We start from the raw sequence: 22,445 nt of genomic DNA, 5'->3' as shown, positions 1-22,445 counted from the left end.
GGCATATGATTATTTTTACAACGCAGCATCAAAATTAGAAAGACAAATAATATGTGAACCCATTCAATAATAATAATATTCCATTAGGAATGAATTATATTTAAATAATACACTATATCTATTTATCATCTATCTATCTGTATATGTGTATGTGTATGTATATATATATATATATATATATATATATATATATGCAAACAACAAATGTTGTGCAAAAGAGATTTTCAGGGACATTTCCAGGGACAAAAAAAATCCAGGGACATACAACAAAATCCAGGGACTGTCCCTGGAAATCAGGGACTGTTGGCAACTATGCTTTTGATTTCATTCAGATTCAGGACACATACTGCTGGTAACTAAGTAACCAAAACCCAGCAGGATTCTGGGAAAAGAGGACAAATCCCTTTAGGAATTTGATCATATGGGCGCAAATAATGAATTTCTCAGACCATCTGATTTCAGACTTCTCATGATTTTGCTTATTATTATTTGTCTATCTATCTATCTATCTATCTATCTATCTATCTATCTATCTATCTATCTATCTATCTATCTATCTATCTGTCTGTCTGTCTGTCTGTCTGTCTGTCTGTCTGTCTGTCTGTCTGTCTGTCTGTCTGTCTGTCAGTCTGTCTGTCTATCTATCTTGATGTCTATCTATCTATCTATCTATCTATCTATCTATCTATCTATCTGTCATATTTCCATTAGCAATGCCGCTAGAATATAAACATTATTGGAGAAGGATGCCAAATGTTGACACAAAGGCCTCTAGTTATCAAAGTCTGGCGGACCTGATCCGACAGTATGGATCAGGTCCGCCAGACTTCTCTGAATACGGCGAGCAATACGCTCGCCGTATTCAGCATTGCACCAGCAGCTCACAAGAGCTGCTGGTGCAACGCCGCCCCCTGCTGACTCGCGACCAATCGGCCGCCAGCAGGGGGTGTCAATCAACACGATCGTACTAGATCGGGTTGATTTCCGGCGATGTCTGTCCGCCTGCTCAGAGCAGGTGGACAGGTTATGGAGCATCAGTCTTTGTGACCGCTGCTTCATAACTGCTGTTTCTGGCGAGTCTGCAGGCTCGCCAGAAACACGGGGCATCAAGCTCCATACGGAGCTTGATACATATGCTCCATTAGGAAGAGATTGTGAGCTGGGAAAGGTGCAGCAACATAACATTTTGAGTATCATCTCTATTTGTACAGCTGTATCATAACAGCACACTGTGCATGTCATATGTAGCATATACTATGTACATGTATTGTGATATGTAGCAGATACTATGTGCATGTCATGTCATATATGTAGCAGATACAGTGGCCTCCATTACATATGCAGCATCGCCCGCAAAATCCTCCGCCGCAAGATTTTACACGATTTTGGTATTACATATACGGCGTAGCATACAAGTTACGCACGTATATTTCACCCTTCGGGCATATTTTTTTTACCCATAGACTAACATAGTCATGCGCAATTTGGTATCCAATATACAGCGTAAGGACTTACGCGCGCAGAATTCAGAAAATCTACTCTATTCTTATCTCGCCACAAATTGCAGGCGCAGTAACCCTTGCACTGACTAAAAAAGCAACGTAACTCCCTGAAGGCCTAACAAACGCATGCGTAATCACATACATATCAGCCGCAAATCTCACACAGTTAAACCTCTTCTAAGCATTTATTATTCCTGCCCCTGCAAGTGTGTCAAACCAATCACAAACAGCACAACCTCTCACCTGCAGCCTTAAAACACCTGCCAATGCACACCCTCATTAGCCACCATGTTTACATACTGCGGATTTCCACTGCATGTAAGTGAAACTACTACATCCCACCCCACTTCCCTTAACCACCCTAATTACTGAAAATGTCTCATTTGTTTAATTCATGTTTAGGTCACTATGATTTATTTACTATCATTAATAAGACTGAAAATGGATGTTTATACCTTATGTTCACACCTTCTGTAAATACATTATTATTTATATATATATACCCATGTGTCAATTTCTATTGGATGTGCGAAACCTTGATTTGCATCTTATAAGTGAATATTACTATATGTAGCCTTCATACACAACTATGTGATCTGGTTTATGGAACATGAATATGTCATAAACATGATAATATTACCTTTTTTGCCATTTCCACACATTTATTATGTTATTATGTTTTAACAATATTAGTGTACTAAAACACACCTCACATGGATGTGGATGACAATTATATGGTAAATAACAGAGGACAAGATTTATGGTGAACTATAAGAATATTTATTTCTTTTTTGGCTTCTTAGATGAGGGAGCTGAGGTGACTGTAGTGGATTTCCTTGTTCTCCTGGTTTGAGAAGATTCTGATGTTTCTGCTGGTGTGCTGGCCACAGATGATAGGCTTGAGGCAGTGTCCTGCTGGTGTGTAAAGTGCTCAACCAACATACCCAAGAGTTGATTTTGTTCTCGCCATCTATTTTCCATCTGCATCTGCATATCAGACAGAATTCGCATCATCTGTGACTAGTTTTTAACACTTCCACTTAATGATGCTGCCATGTCCCTCTGCAGCTCTATGCTACATTTGTGTAACCTCTCTTGGCTCCTGAAGAACCTCTCTTGGCTCCTGAAGAACCTCTCTTGGCTCCTGTGGAAACTCTCTTGGCCTCTTTGTCTGTTCTCGGAGCTTGTTATGGGCCTCCTCTGGAGTGCAATGTATTCCTCACCCAGGGGAGAATACAATGCATCCACAGGCTCTTGAGCAGCAGGGCTTCTAGTTGCTTGACGTGCAGGTTCAGCTGCATCTGATGTTTCTGGTGGGGCAGGTTCAGCTGCATCTGCTGGTGCTTGAGTACTTTCTGCTATATTTTCATCTGCAGATGGTGGAGCTCGCCCAAGTGATGAGGATGGTGGAACTCACCCAAGTGATGAGGATGGTGGAACTCGCCCAAGTGATGAGGATGGTGGAGCTCTCAGGGTTGATTGATAGTCCCACTGATGACCAGTGTGTGACCACTCAGCCTGTCCAGTTGCCACTTCTTGTGACATAGTCTGTGGGTAAAAGCCATGACTGCCCTGAGATTGTGTTTGGGGGGGGGTAAATACATGGACCTTTTGTGGCTGTCTTGGCTCCCCCTCAAAGCCAAAAGAAGAATATTCCTCTGGCCAGGAATCTTGCCAGGGGTCATATGGCAATGGTGGTGGCATCACTCCCGGGTCCTCAACTGAAGCCATCCAACCATGCTCATGCCTGGGAGCATACTGTTCATGTGGTTGCCTGAAGACTGGTGGTGGTGGTGGTGGTGGTGGTGGTGGTGGTGGCGGCATGCCTGTTTGTATCCTCGTGACAGGAGGCTCTGTGGAGGAGTCAAATGATGAGAGGGATTAGTACAGTCAGATATATGTCCATGTGGGCATACAATGTACATTGATACATGCTAGGGCCTATACTGATTCTCATGTCAAACTCTATAACATGCATGTGCACATTGTGATTTGTTCTATGAGGGATTTTAATATGCAGTATACAGGTATGTGTTTCATACAAAAGTTATGTGTACATGTCAATGATGGAAAAAATGTGTTCTTTAAGTGACACTATGGTCACCCAATTTACTTTAGCCTGATGTAGGCACAGAACCTGCTTTATTGAGCTAAAAGTATAGTGATGGCTATAGTGTCCATTTACTGAAAACTCTACATGTGGCTTGTGGCCTCTGTTACTCTGAGACATGTTAGTATTGCACTATTCCACCTCATATCATGAATTGCATTAGGTAGCATTAATGTCAAATATAATTGTAGATGTTTTTGTTAGTAGGCCAAATACCATGCTCCTCATTGTGTACATGAATGTGTGATATTAAAGGATGTTATATCTCAAATATATATAATACTGGTGTGTGTGATGTTACTCACCAGCATGATGTGCTGTGGTTGCAGCCCCTGGAAGTCCATGGACTGCTGTGATACTCAGGGACCTGCGTATCATCTCCTTCCAGGTGTTATACTCAATATCCAGGGATGGACCTCCGCCTGCTCCCCTCTGGTGCATAGCTTCCTGCCCCATCTTTTCTTTGACCCGCCTCTTGCAGTCATTCCACCGCTTTTTCAGGCCCTCAACAGTCCTCCTCTGTGGGGCCACACTGTTGACGGCATCCTCTACCGCCAACCATGTCATTTTTCTCCTTTTGGCACTGCCTTTGCCCTTCTCCTGCCCGAAGAGGGCACTGTAATTGTCCATGATGGCCTGGACTAGGGCAACATTTTCCTCAAATGAGAAGTTGGGACATCTCAGCCTCTCATCCTCCATGGACACCTGGCTTGCTTCCTGTGATGTCCCTGGTGTGGGTTCCTCCCTATCCTCTCCCTCCTCCCCCCTTCTGTCCACATGTGCACCCTCTGTCCCTCTCCTAGATGTGCCTGGTCTCTGGGGCTCTAAGGCATCTCCCCTCCCATCATCCCTTCTAGCTCTCCCTCTCCCCACTCCACTTACTCCCTGACGGGGACCCCACTGCTCCTCCTGTCCTCTCCAATACTCCTGTCCCTGCCACTCCTCTCCCCTCCTCCCCTCCGCCATACCTCTCCCTGCCATCCTCACACTAAATCACACTACACACACTCACACTCACTCCCAGTTCAATCACACACAATCACAACCAAACACTGAGCCTATCACACTGTGAAATTCAAATAAAATGTGTGAGGTGTGGTGTATTTGTATATGTATGCATGCAAAATGTGTGCAATATGTAAAAATATGTGTAAGTGTACAAGCTTAATCAAACAACAATGCGACCTAACTAACTCCTCTGTTTGCGCCTCTCTCTCTACTCTGACTAATCATCCACTCCAGTGTAGTGTGCTGTAGCTCAAAGAACAATCCAAACACACTGAAGAAAATGGTGGCTGCGCATGGGTTTATATATGAATTTTGAATAGCGTAATTACGTGTCGCATTTATATTTGAAATCGCGGTTCATTTTTACGAGTGTTAGCCTAATTTGCATAAAACTACTCTTTATTGACACTTTCCGTGGACAAAATACTGGCGTAAGTTACTTGCGACGACTAAAATGTGTATTTGGGCACATTTCAGAAGATCCCCAGTTTGTCCTACTTACGCCAGTTTAGCATCTAACAGCACAGTATATGTAAAACCCCGATGTGCAAGGTGAAATTACGGGCGGTGCGGGTTCCCACGCTTGCGCCGAAACCTGTGCAGTATATTTGATTGCGCCCTATGTGCATGTATTGTGATATGTAGCAGATACTAGGTACATGTCATGTCATATGTAGCAGATACTATGTGCATGTATTGTGATATGTAGCAGATACTATGTGCATGTCATGTCATATATGTAGCAGATACTAGGTGCATGTCATGTCATATATAGCAGATACTATGTGCGTGTCATGTCATATGTAGCAGGTACTATGTGCATGTCATGTCATATATAGCAGATACTATGTGCATGTCATGTCATATGTAGCAGATACTATGTGCATGTCATGTCATATGTAGCAGATACTAGGTGCATGTCATGTCATATATAGCAGATACTATGTGCGTGTCATGTCATATGTAGCAGGTACTATGTGCATGTCATGCCATATATAGCAGATACTATGTGCATGTCATGACATATTTAGCAGATACTAGGTGCATGTCATGTCATATATAGCAGATACTATGTGCGTGTCATGTCATATGTAGCAGGTACTATGTGCATGTCATGTCATATATAGCAGATACTATGTGCATGTCATGTCATATGTAGCAGGTACTATGTGCATGTCATGTCATATATAGCAGATACTATGTGCATGTCATGTCATATGTAGCAGGTACTATGTGCATGTCATGTCATATATAGCAGATACTATGTGCATGTCATGGCATATATAGCAGATACTATGTACCTGCTGTCATGTCATATGCAGCAGATACTATGTTTATGTCATGTCATATATAGCAGATACTATGTTTATGTCATGTCATATATAGCAGATACTATGTGCATGTCATGGCATATATAGCAGATACTATGTGCATGTCATGTCATATGTAGCAGATACTATGTTTATGTCATGTCATATATAGCAGATACTATGTTTATGTCATGCCATATATAGCAGATACTATGTGCATGTCATGTCATATATAGCAGATACTATGTGCATGTCATGGCATATATAGCAGATACTATGTGCATGTCATGTCATATGTAGCAGATACTATGGTTATGTCATGTCATATATAGCAGATACTATGTGCATGTCATGTCATATGTAGCAGATACTATGTTTATGTAGCAGATACTATGTGCATGTATTGTGATATGTAGCAGATACTATGTGCATGTCATGTCATATATAGCAGATACTATGTTTATGTCATGTCATATATAGCAGATACTATGTGCATGTCATGTCATATGTAGCAGATACTATGTTTATGTAGCAGATACTATGTGCATGTATTGTGATATGTAGCAGATACTATGTGCATGTCATGTCATATATAGCAGATACTATGTTTATGTCATGTCATATATAGCAGATACTATGTGCATGTCATGTCATATGTAGCAGATACTATGTTTATGTAGCAGATACTATGTGCATGTATTGTGATATATAGCAGATACTATATGCATGTCATGTCATATATAGCAGATACTATGTTTATGTCATGTCATATATAGCAGATACTATGTGCATGTCATGTCATATGTAGCAGATACTATGTTTATGTAGCAGATACTATGTGCATGTATTGTGATATGTAGCAGATACTATGTGCATCTCATGTCATATATAGCAGATACTATGTTTATGTCATGTCATATATAGCAGATACTATGTGCATGTCATGTCATATGTAGCAGATACTATGTTTATGTAGCAGATACTATGTGCATGTATTGTGATATATAGCAGATACTATATGCATGTCATGTCATATATAGCAGATACTATGTTTATGTCATGTCATATATAGCAGATACTATGTGCATGTCATGTCATATGTAGCAGATACTATGTGCATGTCATGTCATATATAGCCGATATTATGTGCATGTCATGTCATATATAGCAGATACTATGTGCATGTCATGTCATATATAGCAGATACTATGTTTATGTCATGTCATATATAGCAGATACTATGTGCATGTCATGTCATATGTATCAGATACTATGTGCATGTCATGTCATATATAGCCGATATTATGTGCATGTCATGTCATATATAGCAGATACTATGTGCATGTCATGTCATATATAGCAGATACTGGGAGAGATTACATATATGGCGTAGGTTTCAGCACAACTGCTGAAACTCACGCTGCCCGTAAGTTCACCTCGCACATCAGGTGAATCACATATACAGTGTCGGCAGATCATATACAGCTAGATTATGAGTTTTGTGTTATGAGTGAAAAAGCATCGTTATGCTTCATAACGCTGCTTTTTCCCTAACGCCACTATTACAAGTCTTGTCAGAATAGGTGTACCGCACACCTTTTTGGCCATCACGCAACAACAGTACCGCACTTTTAAAAAAGTCCTTTTCAATGGGACTCCCATAGCACAAGCATTACGAGTTTTGCTGTGAGGCCAAAAAGTGAGCGGTACAGCCTAAAATGATAAGATCCATACCGCCTTCTAAAGTCAGTAGTTTTGAGTTTTATGCTACAAAGCAGTAACATAAAACTCATAACTAAAGTGTTACAAAGTACACTAAAACCCATAAACTACATATTAACCCCTAAACCGAGGCCTTCTGCATCGCAAATACTAAAATAAAATTATTAACCCCTAATCTGCCGCTCCAGACATCGCCACCACTTAAAAAATGTATTACCCTTATTCCGCCGCTCCCCAACATCGTTGCCACTATAATAAACCTATTAACCCCTAAACCTCCGCCCTCCCGCATCGCAAACACTATTTAAATATTATTAACCCCTAATATGCCGTCCGCCCACACGCCACTATAATAAACCTATTAACCCCTAAACCACCACCCTCCCGCATCACTACATAAATATATTAACCCCTAAATCTAACCCTAACCCTAATGTAACCCTAAGCCTAAGTCTAACCCTAACCCTAACGTAACCCTAACTCTAACACCCCCTAACTTAAATATAATTAAAATAAAGCTAAATAAAACTTACAATTATTACCTAAATAACCTATTTAAAACTAAATACAAACTTACTTGTAAAATAAAACCTAAGCGAGCTACAAAATAACTGTTACATTGTAGCTAGCTTAGGTTTTATTTTTATTTCACAATTAAGTTTGTATTTATTTTAACTAGGTAGACTAGTTAGTAAATAGTTATTAACTATTTACTAGCTACCTAGTTAAAATAAATACAAAGTTACCTGTTAAATAGAACTTAACCTGCCTTACACTAAAAGCTAACATTACAATAAAATAAAATAAATTAAATTAATCAAATACAATTATCTAAATTACTAAAAAAATAAACACTAAATTACACAAAATAAAAAATGAAATTATCCAAAATAAAAACGAATTACTCCTAATCTAATAGCCCTATCAAAATAAAAAAGCCCACCCAAAATAAAAAAAACCTAGCCTACACTAAACTGCCAATACCCCTTAAAAGGGCCTTTTGCGGGGCATTGCCCCAAAGAAATCAGCTCTTTTACCTGTAAAAAAAATACAAACAACCCCCCAACAGTAAAACCCACCACCCACACAACCAAACCCCCCAAATAATATTCTATATAAATAAACCTAAGCTAACCATTGCTAACCATTGGATGGGCATTGCCCTTAAAAGGGCATTTAGCTCTTTTACATTGCCCAAAACCCTACTCTAAAAATAAAACCCACCCAATAAACCCTTAAAAAACCTAACACTAACCCCCGACGATCTACTTACAGTTTTCGAAGACCGGACATCCATCCTCATCCAGGCGGCAGAAGTCTTCATCCAAGCGGGCAGAAGTCCTCATCGAATCCGGCAGAAGTGTTCATCCAAGCAGGCAGAAGTCCTCTTTGAAGCCGGCAGAAGTCTTCATCCAAGCGGGCAGAAGTCTTCATCCAGACGGCATCTTCTATCTTCATCCATCCGGCGCGGAGCGCGTCCATCTTCAAGACATCCAGCGCAGAGCATCCTCTTCTTCCGATCGCCGCTGTAGAATGAAGTTTCCCTCATCAAAGATGGCGTCCCTTACATTCCGATTGGCTGATAGAATTCTATCAGCCAATAGGAATTAAAGGTGAAAAAATCCTATTGACTGTTGCAATCAGTCAATAGGATTGAGCTTGCATTCTATTGGCTATTCCAATCAGCCAATAAAATGCGAGCTCAATCCTATTGGCTGATTGGATCAGCCAATAGGATGAAAGCTCAATCCTATTGGCTGATTGCAACAGTCAATAGGATTTTTTTTTCACCTTTAATTCCTATTGGCTGATAGAATTCTATCAGCCAATAGGAATGTAAGGGATGCCATCTTGGATGATGTCACTTAAAGGGAAACTTCATTCTACAGCGGCGATCGGAAGAAGAGGATGCTCCGCACCGGATGTCTTGAAGATAGACCCGCTCCACGCCAGATGGATGAAGATAGAAGATACCGTCTGGATGAAGATTTCTGACTGCTTGGATAAAGACTTCTGCCGCCTGGATGAGGATGGATGTCCTGTCTACGAAAACTGTAAGTGGATCGTCGGGGGTTAGTGTTAGTTTTTTTTTAAGGGTTTATTGGGTGGGTTTTATTTTTAGAGTAGGGTTTTGGGCAATGTAAAAGAGCTAAATGCCCTTTTAACCCCTTAATGACCGCAGCACTTTTCCATTTTCTGTCCGTTTGGGACCAAGGCTATTTTTACATTTTTGAGGTGTTTGTGTTTAGCTGTAATTTTCCTCTTACTCATTTACTGTACCCACACATATTATATACCGTTTTTCTCGCCATTAAATGGGCTTTCTAAAGATACTATTATTTTTATCATATCTTATAATTTACTCTAATTTTTTTTATAAAATATGAGGAAAAAATGGAAAAAAACACACTTTTTCTAACTTTGACCCCCAAAATCTGTTACACATCTACAACCACCAAAAAAATCCCATGCTAAATAGTTTCTAAATTTTGTTCTGAGTTTAGAAATACCCAATGTTTACATGTTCTTTGCTTTTTTTGCAAGTTATAGGTCCATAAATACAAGTAGCACTTTGCTATTTCCAAACCACTTTTTTTCAAAATTAGCGCTAGTTACATTGGGACACTGATATCTTTCAGGAATCCCTGAATATCCATTGACATGTATATATTTTTTTTTAGAAGACATCCCAAAGTATTGATCTAGGCCCATTTTGGTATATTTCATGCCACCATTTCACCGCCAAATGCGATCAAATAAAAAAAATTGTTCACTTTTTCACAAATTTTTTCACAAACTTTAGGTTTCTCACTGAAATTATTTACAAACAACTTGTGCAATTATGGCATAAATGGTTGTAAATTCTTCTCTGGGATCCCCTTTGTTCAGAAATAGCAGACATATATGGCTTTGGCGTTGCTTTTTGGTAATTAGAAGGCTGCTAAATGCCACTGCGCACCACACGTGTTTTATGCCCAGCAGTGAAGGGGTTAATTAGGGAGCATGTAGGGAGCTTGTATGGTTAATTTTAGCTTTAGTGTAGTGTAGTAGACAACCCCAAGTATTGATCTAGGCCCATTTTGGTATATTTCATGCCACCATTTCACCACCATATGCGATCAAATTTAAAAAAACGTTAAATTTTTCACAATTTTAGGTTTCTCACTGAAATTATTTACAAACAGCTTATGCAATTATGGCACAAATGATTGTAAATGCTTCTCTGGGATCCCCTTTGTTCAGAAATAGCAGACATATATGACTTTGGCGTTGCTTTTTGGTAATTAGAAGGCCGCTAAATGCTGCTGCGCATCACACGTATATTATGGCTAGCAGTGAAGGGGTTAATTAGGTAGTTTGTAGGGAGCTTGCAGGGTTAATTTTAGCTTTAGTGTAGAGATCAGCCTCCCACCTGACACATTAGACCCCCTGATCCCTCCCAAACAGCTCCCTTCCCTCCCCCACCCCACAATTGTCCCCGCCATCTTAAGTACTGGCAGAAAGTCTGCCAGTACTAAAATAAAAGGTTTTTTTAATTTGTTCTTTTTTTTTTTTTTAGCATATTTACATATGCTGCTTTGTAGAATCCCCCCTTAGCCCCCAACCTCCCTGATCCACCCCCAAAACAGCTCTCTTACCCTCCCCCTCTGCATTATTGGGGGCCATCTTGGGTACTGGCAGCTGTCTGCCAGTACCCAGTTTCAAGAAAAAAACGTTTTTTTTAAAACAAAAATAGAAATTCTGTAGTGTAGATTCACCCCCCCTAACAGACAAACCCCAACACCTTAATTGATTAATAAATAAAAAAACTTTTATTCCCTTTTTTATGCTTTTTTTTTTTACTTTTTTCTGTAGTGTAGCGGTTCCCACCCGCTCCCTCCCCGTGCACGCGCCCGCCCCCGCCCTTCCGTGCACGCGCGCGCGTCAGTGCGCGCCCCCGATCGCCCACGCCCACGATCCCGCCCCTCCTGCTCGTCGCCAAGGCCATCGATGGCCACCACCCGCCTCCCACCAGCCTCCCACCCACCAACGCGGTAAGCCAACAATCTCCGGTGCAGAGAGGGCCACAGAGTGGCTCTCTCTGCACCGGATGGCTTAAAAATGTTATTGCAGGATGCCTCGATATCGAGGCATCACTGCAATAACCGGAAAGCAGCTGGAAGCGAGCAGGATCGCTTCCAGCTGCTTTCCAGACCGAGGACGTGCAGGGTACGTTCTCAGGCATTAATTGCCTTTTTTCTGAGGACGTACCCTGCACGTCCTCAGTCATTAAGGGGTTAAGGGCAATGCCCATCCAAATGCCCTTTTCAGGGCAATGGTTAGCTTATGTTTATTTAGAGGGGGGTTTGGTTGTGTGGGGGGTGGGTTTGTATTATTTTTTTACAGGTAAAATAGCTGATTTCTTTGGAGCAATGCCCCACAAAAGGCCCTTTTAAGGGCTATTGGCAGTTTAGTGTAGGCTAGGTTTTTTTTTTATTTTGGGGGGGCTTTATTTTGATAGGGCTATTAGATTAGGAGTAATTCATTTTCATTTTGGATAATTTCGTTTTTTTTTGTAATTTAGATAATTGTATCTGATTAATTTTTTTATTTTATTTTTTTGTAATGTTAGCTTTTAGTGTAAGGCAGGTTAGGTTTTATTTTATAGGTAACTTTGTATTTATTTTAACTAGGTAGCTAGTAAATCGTTAATAACTATTTACTAACTAGTCTACCCAGTTAAAATAAATACAAACTTACCTGTGAAATAAAAATAAAACCTAAGCTAGCTACAATATAACTATTAGTTATATTGTGGCTAGCTTAGGTTTTATTTTACAGGTAAGTTTGTATTTAGTTTTAAATAGGTTATTTAGGTAATAATTGTAAGTTTTATTTAGATTTATTTTAATTATATTTAAGTTAGGGGGTGTTAGGGTTAGGTTCAGGGTTACGTTAGGGTTAGACTTATGCTTAGGGTTAGGGTTACGTTAGGGTTAGGTTTAGGGGTTAATATATTTATATAGTGTTAGTAAAGTGGGAGGCCAGAGGTTTAGGGGTTAATAACTTTAGTATAGTGACGTTGACATTGGGGGCGGCAGATTAGGGGCTAATAAGTGTAGGTATGTTCAGGCTAGCAGATTATAACTGTAATGTAGGCAGTGGCGATGTTAATGGTGGCAGATTAGTGGTTAATAAGTGTATTTAGGTGGCGGCGATGTTAGGAAAAGGAAAAGTGCTGAATTTACAGCAGTATGATTTGTGTACAAGTATGCAGTAAAGGTAGTACAATGCACACACAGCTAAATGAATAGCAAATGCAGCAGATTGACTGTCCAGACACACAAAGTTATTTGAAACTAAATTAGCTGGCCAGTTCTTACCACATTGTTTATGTCCATGTTTTCTTGGGCACTGGGCAGTCAGTCTAGCTGTGGTATGAGTAACAAATTAAGCAGTGTATGCATGGAGAAACCTAAAAAAACTGCTGCTGACTTAATTTTTGACTGACTGATTGATTTTATTGATTTTTGACTGATTTGATTGATTGTTTTCACTGACTGATGATTTGTGTTTCTAAGTGTAGTAATTTAGGTAGTACAATGCACACTGCTTCATGGGTTAGTCATTTAGCTGAGTGACTATCCACCCAGGAAAACATGAAGGATGTGACACTGACAAGGTGAATCCTGACATCCTGCACTGCCTGTCATATTACATCACACAGCTATTCTGTAGTACATAATAGAACACTAATATAGTTAGAGTACATAATACAAACAAGTGAACTCAAGACACACAAAGCTAATTGAAATTAAATTAGTTATTGGCCAGTTCTTACCACATTGTCCATATCCATGTTTTCTTGGGCAGTCAGTCTAGCTATGGTATGAGTAACAAATGAAGCAGTGTATGCATGGAGAAACCTGAAAACTGCTGCTTACTTGATTTTTGAATGACTGATAGATTTGATTGATTGATTTTTCACTGATTTGATTGATTGATTTGACTGATGATTTGTGTTTCTAAGTGTAGTAATTTAGGTAGTACAATGCACACTGCTTCATGTGTTAGTCATTTAGCTGAGTGATTATCCAGAAAAACATGAAGGATATGGCACTGACAACGTCAATCCTGCCATCCTGCACTGCCTGTCATATTACATCCCACAGCTATTCTGTAGTACATAACAGAACACTATTATAGTTAAACCTGAAAACTGCTGCTGACTTGATTTTTGACTGACTGATTGATTTGATTGATTTATTTTTGACTGATTTGATTGATTGATTGATTTGACTGACTGATGATTTGTGTTTCTAAGTGTAGTAATTTAGGTAGTATAATGCACACTGCTTCATGTGTTAGTAATTTAACTGAGTGACTATCCAGGAAAACATGAGGGATGTGGCATTGACAAGGTAAATCCTGCAACCTGTTTTTAACATCCATGCATCAACTAATAGCAGCAGCATTGTAGCATAGTACAGTAAGACAGAGTACATTTTTTAAATTCAAAAGAGAGAATACAATACAAAACATTGGAAGTGGAAATCTGCCCTGGTTATGGCATTAATGGCACTGTTTCTTCTTCTACATTCATCTATTACTTTGCATGGGGGACTGCTAATTGCTTGACTTGGATTTTGCACAAATTGCTGCTCAGACACAATGGCCATATGAGACATCACCCTGGCCTTGATGCTTGTAATTTTGTCCACATTTATGTAGGTTGTCTTGAATCATGGATCAAGGAATAATGCCATATCTAGCAGATCTTGAGTATCTTCATAATTTCTATTCATATATTCAATCCTAACATCCTGCACTGCCTGTCATATTACATCATACAGCTATTCTGTAGTACATAACAGAACACTAATATAGTTAGAGTACATAATACAAAAAATGAACTCAAGTCACACAAAGCTAATTGAAATTAAATTAGCTTTTGGCCAGTTCTTACCACATTGTCCATGTCCATGTTTTCTTGGGCAGTCAGTCTAGCTGTGGTATGAATAACAAATGAAGCAGTGTATGCATGGAGAAACCTGAAAACTGCTGCTTACTTGATTTTTAACTGACTGATTTGATTGATTGCTTTTTGACCGATTTGAGCGTTTGATTGATTTGACTGACTGATTATTTGTGTTTCTAAGTGTAGTAATTTAGGTAGTGCAATGCACACTGCTTCATGTGTTAGTCATTTAGCTGATTGACTATCCAGGAAAACAGGAGGGATGTGGCATTGACAAGGTAAATCCTGCAACCTGTTTTTAACATCCATGCATCAACTAATAGCAGCAACTTTGCAGCATAGTACAGTAAGACAGAGTACATTTTTCAAATTTAAAAGAGAGAATACAATACAAAACATTGGAAGTTGGAACCTGCCCTGGTTATGGCATTTATAGCACTGTTTCTTCTTTTACATTCATCTATTATTTTGCATTGAGGACTGCTGGTTGCTTGACTTGGATTCTGCACGACTTGCTGCTCAGACACAATGGCCATATCAGACATCACCCTGGCCTTGATGCTTGTAATTTTGTCCACATTTATGTAAGTTGTCTTGAATCGTGAATCAAGGAATGATGCCATATATAGCAGATCTTGAGTATCTTCATCTTCATAATTTCTATTCATATATTCAAGAATTTTGGATTTCAGTGTCTTGGTAAGGTTAGACTCATCTTCCTCCAGAGCCAGTTTTTTTTTTATTTAATAGATGCAGAACTGGTTTCACATATGATCCACTGACTTAGTTTGCTCCAGAAGTAATTGCGAGATGGCAGTTGGTATCTCTTGTCGAGTGTGTGTATCATTCTTTTGAATACACACAGAGAGAAGCACACACACAGGAATGAACAACCGGCTCAGTACCCTTGTTAGCCTGTTCTTTGGTGATTTACCACCTGGGTGCAGCTTCTTTTAGCCCAGTAATGTTTTTCACAGAGTAGAACTTTCCTGTAGTATATCAGTCTGATCCTGCCTAATACGGTCAGTCCAGCGCCGAAATACCAGGCAATTCCTCTCTGAACAAGGAACACAGCAACCCCAGATGATCATTTTGGCCTTCATTAGGCCTCGTCAAGGAGGTGTAGCCATATTCCTCTAAGCACACTGAGCAAGGAGTCCACGTCTGGATTTCCCCTTTTTCCCATAGGGAGACTAAATACACACAGAGAGAAGCACACTCACAGGAACGAACAACCTGCTCAATACCATTATTAGCCTGTTCTTTGGCGATTTACCACCTGGGTGAAGATTCTTTTAGCCCAGTAATGTTTTTCACAGAGTAGAACTTTCCTGTAGTATATCAGTCTGAGACCGCCTATTATGGTCAGTCCAGCGCCGAAATACCAGGCAATTCCTCTCTGAACAAGGAACACAGCAACCCCAGATGATCATTTTTTCCTTCATTGGGCCTTGTCAGTGAGGTGTAGCCATATTCCTCTAAGCACACTGAGCAAGGAGTGCTCCTGGGTGGTAAATCACCATAGAACTAGCTGATGAGCTGTTGTTCGTTCCTGGTAGAGCGCTTCTCTCTTTGTATGCAAATTAATATGACCCTGGGGAAGTCTCCTTATGGGTAATGAGGGAACCAGACGTGGACTCCTTGCCCAGTATGCTTAGAGGAATGTGGCTGCACCTCACTGGCGAGGCCCATAGGAGACCAAAACAATCATCTGGGGTTGTCATGTCCCTTGTTCAGAGGAGAATTGCCTGGTATTTCGGGGCTGGACTGACCTTACTTGGCGGGATCAGACTGATATACTTCAGGAAAGTTTTCCTCTGTGAAAAGCACACTGGTCTAAAAGAGGCTGCTCCTGGGTGGTAAATCGCCATAGAACTAGCTGATGAGCTGTTGTTCGTTCCTGGTAGAGCGCTTCTCTCTTTGTATGCAAATTAATATGACCCTGGGGAAGTCTTCCTAAGGGTGATGGGGGAAACCAGACATGGACTTCTTGCCCAGTGTGCTTAGAGGAATGTGGGTGCACCTCACTAACGAGGCCCATAGGAGACCGAAACGATCATCTGGGATTGTCATGTTCCTTGTTCAGAAGAAAATTGCCTGGTATTTCGGGGCTGGACTGACCTTACTTTGCGGGATCAGACTGATATACTTCAGGAAAGTTTTCCTCTGTGAAAAGCACACTGGTCTAAAGGAGGCTGCTCCTGGGTGGGAAATCGCCATAGAACTAGCTGATGAACTGTTGTTCATTCCTGGTAGAGTGCTTCTCTCTTTGTATGCAAATTAATATGACCCTAGGGAAGTCTCCCTATGTGTGATGGGGGAAACCAGATGTGGACTCCTTGCCCAGGGTGCTTATAGGAATGTGGGTGCACCTCACTGACGAGGCCCATAGGAGGCAGAAACGATTGTCTGGGGTTGTCATGTTCCTTGTTCAGAGGAGCATTGCCTGGTATTTGAGGCATGGACTGACCTTACTTGACGGGATCAGACTGATATACTTCAGGAAAGTTTTCCTCTGTGAAAAGCACACTGGTCAAAAATAGGCTGCTCCTGGGTTTTAAACCACCATAGAAGTAGCTGATGAGCTGTTGTTCGTTCCTGGTAGAGCGCTTCTCTCTTTGTATGCAAATTAATATGACCCTGGGTAAGTCTCCCTATGGGTGATGGGGGAAAACAGATGTGGACTCCTTGCCCAGTGTGCTTAGAGGAATGTGGCTGGACCTCACTGACTAGGCCCACAGAAGGCCAAAACAATCATCTGAAGTCACTTCTTGGGCCTTTGGCTGGGATCAAGTGCAGTTTTCTGTGCTTGGTCTTGGTCAAAAGATTTGTTGCCTGAAGACCTGCTCCTTCTGCCTGGGGTCCTTTCCCTTTGGGGTTTGGTCTCCTGCTGCTATTGGGGGGGTGGCTACTCCTTAGGCATCGAGCAACTGGGTAGTAGGGCCGTCCCCTTTGCCTTGTGGCATCGTTCCTGGACTTCAGCCACATGCTGCTTTTGGGGGGCTCTCTGAAATCCAGCCTATTACGTTTTTACTTTTTTTTTTCTCCAGTTTGTTTTTGTCTGTATTTAAAATATGTTTTATTTAATTCTGTGTGATTATTTAAGTTTTATGTTTGAATTTTGAATATTTTCAGATGACAAAAGTTTGGGTCAATATTTCAGTTCATTTGTAACAAGAGATATTTTGTTCATCTGGGGCTGTCATGTTCATTGTTCAGAGGAGAATTGCCTGGTATTTTGGGCTGGACTGACCTTACTTGGCTGGATCAGACTGATATACTTCAGGAAAGTTTTCCTCTGTGAAAAGCACACTGGTCTAAAAGATGCTTCTCCCAGGTGGTAAATCACCATAGATCTAGTTGATGAGCTGTTGTTCGTTCCTGGTAGAGCGCTTCTCTGTTTGTATGCAAATTAATATGACCCTGGGGAAGTCTCCCTATGGGTGACGTGGGAAAACAGACGTGGACTCCTTGTCCTGTGTGCTTACAGGAATGTGGCTGCACCTCACTGACGAGGCCCATAGGAGGCTAAAACGATCATCTGGGGTTGTCATGTTCCTTGTTCAGAGGAGAATTGCCTGGTATTTCGGGGCTGGACTGACCTTACTTGGCGGGATCAGACTGATATACTTTAGGAAAGTTTTCCTCTTGGAAAAGCACACTGGTCTAAAAAAGCTGTTGTTCGTTCCTGGTAGAGCGCTTCTCTCTTTGTATGCTTATCATTCTTTTGATACCTTCTTTACTAACCGTGTCTATGTGGGCCCCATGTCTTTGCATATATAATATGCAATAGCGTTGGTTATTTCTCTATGCCCTTTAGAGGTCCTTGCATATGGTGATATCACTGTGCTTGCAAATGCCTTTATGATTGATTGTTGCTGCTCAACTTTAGCTTTACAGTTTGTTTGTGTTGTCTTTTCTCTATCAGGGTTTTTTTTTGCCATACATAGTTCAAAGATTTCCTCATGCCGCTGTTTAAGGTGCTGGAACAGGTTTGATGTGTTACCAAGGTTCATTTTCACATAATCTTTTCTGAATACAAAATATTCCCAAACAACTGATGTTGAATTTTTCTTTGGCACCAACAATTCATTAGCAACATCATCATCGTTATTGTTGGACACGGACAGCTCTTCAGAACTTCTTAGCTACCACAGAAAATGAGGAGATTATACTACCACACACACTCCCAGTATCAGTGGCAACCGTGGCACAATGATAGACAAGAGACCACAGGCTTGAATGTGAATAAAAAGATAGACAACAATTGAATGGCCTTGATTGATGATGCAGTTAGCTGTTAGCTTAGCTCTGATGATGCTAGTATAGCTTCTACAAGTTGCAGAGATGATGCAGCGGAAGCAGTCATCTTGATTGAAGAATATAACAATGGGCTTGATGATGGAGTCCCTTTGATTGAGATTTGAGAAGAGACAAGAGACCACAGGCTTACACTTGAAATTGAATATAAAGAAGACAACAATGTGCTTGATGAAGCAGTCACCTTGATTGCAGAGAACACAGGCTTGCTGCACTTGAATAGAAAGAAGACAACAATGTGCTTGATGAAGCAGTCACCTTGATTGAAGAGAACACACAGGCTTGCTGCACTTGAATATAAAGAAGACAACAATGTACTTGATGATGCCGTCACCTTGATTGAGATTTGAGAAGAGACAAGAGACCACAGGCTTACACTTGAAATTGAATATAAAGAAGACAACAATGTGCTTGATGAAGCAGTCACCTTGATTGCAGAGAACACAGGCTTGCTGCACTTGAATAGAAAGAAGACAACAATGTGCTTGATGAAGCAGTCACCTTGATTGAAGAGAACACACAGGCTTGCTGCACTTGAATATAAAGAAGAAAACAATGTGCTTGATGAAGCAGTCACCTTGATTGAAGAGAACACAGGCTTGCTGCACTTGAATATACAAAAGACAACAATGGGCTTGAAGATGCAGTCACCTTGATTGAGAAGAGACAAGAGACCACAAGCTTACACTTGACATGATTTTGAATATAAAGAAGACAACAATGTGCTTGATGAAGCAGTCACCTTGATTGAAGAGAACACAGGCTTGCTGCACTTTAATATAAAGAAGACAACATTGGGCTTGATGATGTAGTTACACCTGGATTGAGAGACATGAGACCACAGGCTTGCACTTGAATATAAATAAGACAACAATTGGCTTAATGATGATGCAGTCACCTTGATTGTGAAGAGACAAGGCTTACACTTGAAATTAATTGAATATAAAGAAGACAACAATGCTCATCATCATGTTTAATTGAGACTGAGGCAACACTGGCTTTCACTGGAGGAGACTGACCGTGCAGTTGTAGAATACACTGGCTCTGGAGGACTGACCTTGCTGTTTTAGAAAACACTGGCTTTGGATGACTGACCTTGCTGCTGTAGAAGACACTGGCAGAATGGCTGACCTTGCTGTTGTAGAAGACACAGGCTAGCCTTGCAGAGTTGCAGTGTACTTGCAGGATGACTTTGCTGTTGTAGAAGAAGAAACAGGCTGCAAAATGTGGATGACCTTGTTGTTGTAGAAGAAGAAACAGGCTGCAGGATGTGGATGTCCTAGCTGTTGTAGAATAAGAAACAGGCTGCAGGATGTGGATGTACTTGCAGTTGCAGAAGAAGAAACAGGCTGCAGGATGTGTGGATGAACTTGCTGTTGTAGAAGAAGAAACAGGCTGCAATCTGGAACCACAGCTGTTGGCTGACTTTGGTGAACTTGATACTAGTAGGAGACAACACACAGGCAGTCTTTGCTGTTGGTTGAACAATGGACATAAAAGATTTTTAGAATAAGGTGGTGGGAGGGAGGAAAAAATAGACAATATAGAATAGGGGTGGTCAGAGGAGACAAGTTATACTTTTTTGAAAGACAACAAACAAACAAACAGAAACAGTAATGGACTGGGAGAGACAAGTAAAAAAACAGTTTTTTATTCACTCAATTAATTAATGTATTTTGTGTTCAACTACTCAATCAATCAAGAGCAATAGAGCATGCAATTTTAAACAACATTTGCAATCAAATTGACTTATATTAGTAGCTTAGCTATTTTCTTATTTCTTAACACAATTGGTTAGGCATACTTCAGGGCTGCTATTTTTTGGCTTCACAATGCACATGGACAGGTTAATAGGGCATTGCACACCTGACACAAAGTGGCTCCTGTAAGCGGTGCAAAGCTTAGCTGGAGGGAGCTTTGACCGCGGAGCATAGTGTAGGCTGACGTTAGGAGGAAGTGGGGGAGGAGCTGCAAGGTGATAAAGCCTTGCGGCTGAGTGGGAAAGCCAGCAGTTGTTATTTAGTTAAAGTTGGTGAAGCATCTACAGCTGTTGGCTTTCTCGCTCAGCCTGCGTCATGGCTGATCTGGAGGATTTGTTCCGTCAGCTGAAGGAGGCTGCAGAGGTAAAGGGACCTACCTGGCTAGCTGAACAGGTCCAATCATTGCTGGGGGCTCCGGTAACGGCTGTGGCGGTGCAGGAGTGGTTGGTTCCCAGGAAGAAGTCCACAAGGCGATCCAGGCCTCCATCGCGTCTCAGCCCTGATGTCAGCAGGAGGACGTCGTCTGCAAGAAGATCCGGTCCGGTTCCGGTTAGGAAGAGTGCAGAGGCAGCGGTAGTGGCGGGTCCGGCGGTTGTGGGTCCAGTGTCGATGACGTCATCACCCGGTGTGAGCGGCAGTGATCCGGAGCGGAGGTCCGTTGCTGGCCTGGCCACTAAACCTGGAGGCAGGGGTAAGGTGGCTCACGGCCCGGCTGGGCCTGACCTGGGGGGGAGGGGCCTTCTGTGAGGTGATGTGATGGACAGGGTGGTGCCCTGGTTCCTTGTAGTGGGATGGAAGTGAGCAGTGGTAGTGAGGGAGAGGAGGGACAGGCCACAGCAGCATTGGTGGTCCCAAAGTCAGGCAGAGTGAGTTAGGCCTGGGTTCTCTCCAGCTTAGGCCCATGGGTCCTAGCCAGTATAGTGGGGGCGATGTGAGTGGGGCAGTTAGGCCACAAGGGGGGGTTGTTGATCAGGAGTATGGGTCTGGGGAGGAATGTGAGGAGTTTGAGCTGGGCCCTGGGGAGGTGGACTTATTTTTAAACTCCTCTGATGAGGAGTGTGTTCCTCCCTCCCCTGGGTCCTCCAGTAAGCATGTCAGCCATTTTGGGGGGTCAGCTGAGAGGTCTTCTGTGGGTCCTAGGCCTGAGTCTGTTAGCCATGCTGTGGGGGGGGGGGGGGTTCGGCCAGGTTCAGGGAGGAGGTTGGGGTGTGTGGCTCACATGTTAGCTTTTCTCTTCCAGAGCATAGCCCATCTGAACGACGGCCAGGGCCTCAGCCTGGTCCATCTTCGAGGGAGGATGTCTTCGACGGCCTTGAGGAGGATTTCTCTGGCTTGCATGGCTCCTGGACGGATTCTATTCGTTTGGAGCCTGACGGCGGTCCACAGCAGGAGGTGCGGCCTGTTGGACGCAGGGAGGTGAGGTGTGGTGTCACGGGCGGGGTTTCAGAGCTGGCAAGGGAGCAGAGTGGGGCCCAGGTGTAAACGGCGGCCACTCAGGGTGGTATAGGTGGCAGGGGTCGGCCAAATAGTCCAGGAGGATGGGGAGTTATACATAGGGAGGGGTCTAGAAGACGACCGGTGGTGGACGTTGCTTGGCCTGGAGGTGAGGGTGGGGGAGCTCCCAAGAGGGGTAGGGGAGTTAGTACGGCTTGGAGTAACAGCCGGCAAAGAGGGGGAAGGGGTAGCAGACCTTTTCCTCCCCTGGATATGTATTCACGGTCTACTGTTTTTCAGGATCAGCCACGGCAGTTGGCA

The sequence above is a fragment of the Bombina bombina genome, chromosome 2, assembly GCF_027579735.1.
Source record: "Bombina bombina isolate aBomBom1 chromosome 2, aBomBom1.pri, whole genome shotgun sequence".
Taxonomy (NCBI): domain Eukaryota; kingdom Metazoa; phylum Chordata; class Amphibia; order Anura; family Bombinatoridae; genus Bombina; species Bombina bombina.
Note: the sequence above shows the minus strand (reverse complement) of the source record.